The sequence below is a fragment of the Calypte anna genome, chromosome 12, assembly GCF_003957555.1.
Source record: "Calypte anna isolate BGI_N300 chromosome 12, bCalAnn1_v1.p, whole genome shotgun sequence".
NCBI classification, from domain to species: domain Eukaryota; kingdom Metazoa; phylum Chordata; class Aves; order Apodiformes; family Trochilidae; genus Calypte; species Calypte anna.
The window spans coordinates 20,242,239-20,248,481 of record NC_044258.1 but is presented as its reverse complement, the minus strand read 5'-3'; positions in this window follow the sequence as shown (position 1 = coordinate 20,248,481).

Below are 6,243 nucleotides of genomic sequence, written 5' to 3'. Positions count from 1 at the left end.
TGGATTCCAAGATCAAAAAAAGAGGAGAGGGACTTGAAAATTCCCAGGATAAAACTAATTACCTTGGATTCCAAGAATCTATTTCTTTTTTTCACCCAATCTGGCAAGACTACAGGAAACTAATTATTTAAGGAAAAGATATTATTTACATAAGATCAGTCCTTAAGTGCCATTAGTAAGATATTAGTTGGTATAATATTGTGAAGGGCAGTAGTTAAATATTAACTGTTTGGCAGGAACACAGTGCAGCTCTCCTGACTTCACAGGTCAAAACTAAACTGCAATTAGAACAAGTGTTTCACCCAAGGTGGCACAAGCCAAACACCAAGATTTTGCCTCCTGGTTCAGCACTTTAACCACCAGCTCCTTATTCTGCTAATTCCCTGAAGGTGTTCACAGGGTACACGTTGGAATTTAACTGCACTTCCATCCCACCTTTACCACCTCACCCCAAAGCATTTAATGGAGGTAACCTGATTAAAGCTGTTCCCGTGTCCCCAGATGAGAAATATTTCCAAACAAACCCCTGCAAGGGGAAGAAAGTCTGGACCACTTTTTTTCTGCTACATCTCCATGTTGCACCCATAAATTGTAAACATGAGGTAAAACTACTGCAAAGCCTCTGTGGAGCCTGGAGTCGAAAACGATCTGTTTTGGTCTGCTGGCTTGAAAATGGTTTTCTTGATGAAACTCATGAGTCTGCTGGAGACTGAGACACAGATGGATGAGCTGAGCATATGATAAACCTGCTGCATGAGTTTGTAGTTAATTGCCCATCATCTTTTTTGTCTCACCATAAAAAATTTCACACCCACCTTGCAGAGGGAAGGTAACCCGAGTGCCACAACCCATTTATCTCCCGCGCTTCCCCCCCTGCTCTCCCCGATCCCTCTTGTTGGGCGAGTGCTGCCGAGACAGATTTGCTCAGCCTCTCCCCAGATGAAGCACACAGCATCCTTTATCAAATAATCTCCACTCTCTAATGAGAAGAAACACCTCCCAGAGCCATTTGCATACTAATATCTTTATTCCTAAAAGAAGGAGCAGGCAGTGAGTCCCAGAGCACACCTCGTTAGCAAAGAGGGGAGAGCTGGCACGGGGAGTCTGTGTCCTCCCCGTCCTCCCCCCAACACAGGGCACCCAGGAGGAGGGTGAGGAGTCCCTAATCTCCCTCTTCCTTCACAATCCCAGCAGGGAAACAGCTCCTACACCTCCTGCAGAGCCTGGGGTGCAGGGCTGGTGGTGAAGCTGCAGGAAGAGAGGGTTTGGAGACATGAGCTGGTAGGGCAGATCCCACCAGTGCTTCCCGAGCGTGTTTATCACTGGCTACATGACTGGCTCACTTCTTTTTTACTATCACCTAGAGACAAAATATTGCAGAAACAGGTCATTTCAGGGCAGTACAGCAGTCCTACTCAGAGAAATAAGGAAGATAAAAGACTGCCCAACCACCACACTTCTAAACCTGCTGCCGAAAACCCAGCTGTGTGCTCGGATGCCACAATCCAGAGAGGCTGCTCTGGATTTTCCCTGCCATGGCTGCCATGCCCTGCCTTCCAACATCTCAGGGTCTGGTGGGTACCATCCACTGGACAGAGGGAAAGAGAGAGAAAACCTTCCCTGCACTGAGCCACTGCCAAGAAAACAGAAACCTTTTCTCAGCCCTCCTGGTGTTGCCTAACTGGCCATGTAGAAACAGCCAAAATATTTTTGGAGGGGTCAGATCTTTCCCAGAAAACAGCTTTTCTCCAGCAATCAGATCCTTTATGTAGGAGCAAGAAAAGTAAGTCTGATTTACAGAACTTAAATCTCCAGCAAATAGATTTGCTCTGTTCCTTGCCCTTCCCATGGCTCCACTTCCACTTTCAGCAAAAGAGAGAGGAGGCTCCAGCAAGGTGCTCTCTGGGAAACGAGGAGGACTCTGCTGAGCACCAAGTTTTAGAATTTGCTGGATATAGAAGCAGAAATAGAGGAACAAACTCTTCCAGCAGTCACCACATAGCCTGCACTGAGGCATTAACACCACCCCTGGTAATTAAAGTGGGACCTAGCCTTACTCATCTAAGAGGGGGACTATTTTAAGTACTTGAGAAGTAATGAAATGTCTAAGAAGAGCCATCTCTTGTAATGAGGTCTGGAACTGCAATCATCTGGGCAGCAGGAGGAAACATTACCCTCTTAGAGGCTCCTGGGGGAGTTCATTGCTGATGCCCATCCCTCCCCACCCAGCAAGAGGAGCCACACCACATCGTGTGTGCTTCCTCCTGACTGCATTAAAGCAAACATTAAATGGAAGGTGGGGGGTTTTTCTCCCATGTCTTTCAAAAGGCTGCCACCATATGGGGGATATGTTCCAATACAAGGATGAGTTTGGGGTTTTGCAAATAGATCTTACCCTGGCACCAGCTCAGGCTCTGAAAGGAGAGAGTGCTTGGCTCATCCCAGGAGCTGGGGTACTGCAGGAGGAGGAATGACACAGAAACAGCTCCATGAAGGGCTTAGAGCTGTCTTTACTTTCCCCTCTAAGAAATCTGCACTTACAGCAAGCCAGGTGTTTCATCCAGTTGTGTTTATAAATAGTTCTGTGCATTTGGAACTGTAGAACTTTAATTCTGCTGCTCTGTGGCTCACACTACCAGCTTTGCCCTCTCTGCACTCCAAAGGCTTGCTGCCACTACCTTATATTTTCTCAGCTTGCCACCTGAACAAAAGAATCATCCCTAATTCCCACCTCTACCTTTCCACGGCCAAGATCTTTTTTCTTTTTTTTTTTTTTTTTTCTTTTCCTCAAGCATCTTTTTAGCAGTAAGGTTGCAATTAGCATGGATTATTTGATGAGTATTCCCCCAGAAGCTGAGAGTGTCCCTGGCATCAGGAAGAGCCATTGCTCACCTTTGTGTGAGGGTGAACTGAGGTGATCCTGCATCTTGGGCAGCAGAGAAGTGATGGGTGAGTAGGGGAAGCTCTGACCCCACAGCCCTGTGGGAATAAAGATAAACAGAAGTAAAACACAAAGGGTTTTTTTTTAGGATTTCTCTTAGAATTAAACTAAAGAAAATGAGAGAAGGTTAAATGAGGGAAGGGTGAAGCCTTTCCTTGCATCAGGATTTCTCCATGAGATCCAACACTTCCCTGCACCCCAGCAGCTCTGCTGGTAACCCTGCTGTCACACTGCTGAAGGCCCAATCCTAAAACTGAACATCAATTTGAGAAATCCAGGTAATTCTCCATCTCTCAGTGGAACCCCTCAAGCCTGAGGTTCCTCCTGTCAAGTTACAAACGTTACCTAAAGATCCAGTTCCAGTGTAACACCAGCATTTGCTCCACAAACACTGCAGCACCTGCACATGGAGGTTAAACAGAGCAAGAACTTTCAGCAGCAGAATTCTTAACGTTCATTCATCTCCCAGACACATTTTCCAAGGACAAACAGAGTCAGATTATGTGCTCTGCCTGGAATATGAAGGCAATGTCCCAGTTCCCCCCTGATGCCCACATTCCCTTTGCCCAGCACAGAGATGTAGCCAGCCCAGCTCTGACTCACTGGAGAACAGGAAGCTCCAGAGATTCCATCCCCAAAAGCTGATTTATCCAGGCATTTATTTCACTGTTTGCACAGCTCAAAGATAGCAGGTACTGCAATCCCAGGGGGTTGAAACACACCGCTGATGCCCTCCACTACAGGCAGTGGGGGAAAAAAGGAGGCAAAACTCCTTAAAAGAGGCACTGCATAGGAAAAAGCAATTCCCTGGGTGTGCACAGCTCCAGCCTGAATCCCAGCAGCCTGGAAATAGAACTGCAAAACATTCTGGCTGCAAAACCCTGTGCTGGATCCTGTCTCATCCACACAAACGAGGGTTTTGTCTGGCCTCAGACCATCTCTCTTCACACCAAGAGGACTCAAAAGATAAAGTTATGATACATGAGATCTTACCCTTAGCAAGAAGAGGTTTAAATAAACGTAGGGAAGGTTTGCTTGTCCTGCTGCCCTTCCCCAGCCACAGCAATTGGCACAACATTTGCTATGCTGGAGATTGCTGCAGAGCAACTGGAGCTGAAATGGGGTTTTATCTTTAGTAAGTGTTTATTTCACTCCCCATAAAGTAAAATGCTCCACAGTTTAGAAATAATGTATTCTCAGCCCTGAGTATTATGGTGAAGCCATTATTTTTATTGCTTGCTGTGTAAAGAATATTTCATATTTGGGTAACTGTGGTGTTATGAAATAAATAAGTATGTAGGGTGCTGCATAAAAACCTAGGTGCAAACCACACGTATAATTATGTGCCTAAGCAACATAGGATTATATTGTACCTGCTCACAGAAGTTTTATAACTGTGAGAATAATCACTTATTTGCATGTGCAATTACTCCAACTGCATGTGCAATTACATCAATTGTCCAATTACATCAACACTTTTGCCAGTGAGCTCAAAGAAAAAAAAAAAAAAATCACACATTTCTCTCTGCTGTAATAAAAATGCAATTTGCATAGACAGAAAAAAAAATTCTGTTTTCTGGGATATGAAATTAGACTACCTTGGGGTATTGTGTTTTGCTTTTCTTGAAAGAAGTATAAGAGTTTCCATGGTATTTAGAAAAAAAAAAGGTTGGGGCTGTTTTATAGCTTGAGACTTTGCTCTGTTCTCCTGGGCTGCTGTAATTACTGTACAGTATTCCTCTGGCATCAAAAGAATTATTTTACAATAAAGACAAATTATTTTACAAAAATTATTTACAATAAAGAAGATACAGTCTTGGGGCACCAAATTTTAACACCATTCTTTTTTTCCATAATGATTTGGAACACCAGGAACCACAGTTCTTTCACTTCTCAGAAATGTGCAAATAAATGAAGAATTATAAATTCTAATCTAGAATCCTGTTTCCAGAATTACCCAGCAGCTGCCATTGTAATAGCTCAACAGGTGGTGGGAAATCCCCTGATCCACTCACCATCACTTTAGCTTCATGATGAGAGCATCTCAAAGTGGAGTGAGAACCAAACAAATGGTACCCTGGATTTGTTGCATTTACAGAACATTCCAAGGTTTCCAGATTTCACTTCCTCAGTATAGAAATAGAAAATTTTGCTTCTGTGTTTCACTGCTACCAGAACAAGACAGCAAACCTTCCCTGAGCACTGGAACCAGAACTGGAAACTGGAGGAATTTGTTCAAGCCCCTCATCAGCTTTGTGCTCTCCATCCTCACATTCAGGTTTTGCCACCCCCCAGAACAAGGGGTGCCCAAACAAGGCCCAGAACAAGGAGTGCTTGCCTTCCTCTGCCATAAAGAGGATTGAATAAAACTTTTGGATACAACTTTTTTCCCTGTGACAATCTGTGTTCTTGTCCTCAGCCCCATCTCGTGTGTAAATACCTGTGTGATTGTGTTTATAAGGCTGGGATTTTAAACATGAAGGGAAAACTCGATACATAAATGCCTTAAGAAAATAAACAAACGTGAAAGCAAAATGTTTTCTTTTGTATTTGCAGGTTCTGGGGATGAACACCAGGCTCTTGTGCTATGGAAACCGTGCTGGTGACTGCACTGTGGGCAAGGGGGCCGAGTGTTGCACGGGTGCTCCAAGGCAGCTCAGGACATGGATCAACTGCACTGTGAAACAATTTCTGCTATATATATAAAAAAATAAAAAATAAAAAAGCCCTGAGACTTCCCTAGAGCAGCCTGAGAACAATTCTTGCCCCAGTAAACAGCTTTGGGGCATTAAACATGCAACTTCACACCAATCTTGCAGCCAAACCTCTGCAGACAGGACGAGCAGGGAAGTTTGGGAGCATCCTGCCAGGAGGGATGAGCACACAGGGAAAACCCCTCCACCTGCCAAAGAACCAACAGTTACCAACATTTAACCACCTGAAACAAGTCCTTACTACACAATATTATTCTCATTTATTTTCAGTTGCCCCCAACCCCTCTCCCCTTTTCCCTTAAACCCAGCACCAGCTGCTCTGAGCCCCACACCCAGGGCTCCTCTTTGAACCCTCCCAACAGATCAGCAAACTGTGTTGCAGCTGCCTCCCAAGTGCCCTGGTACTTCAAAGAGAGAAGCTCTAGAAACCACTTGGAGCTCTGGGACAAGAATCAGGTTTGTCTTATTTTAATTTTAAATTCACTTTATGGCAGGAATATAGAAGGGGGGTATGTAATTAAATAGCAGGGTTAGACTTGAAACCTTTTGCTTTGAGCAAATGAAGCAGATAAAGTTATGACTGGAATC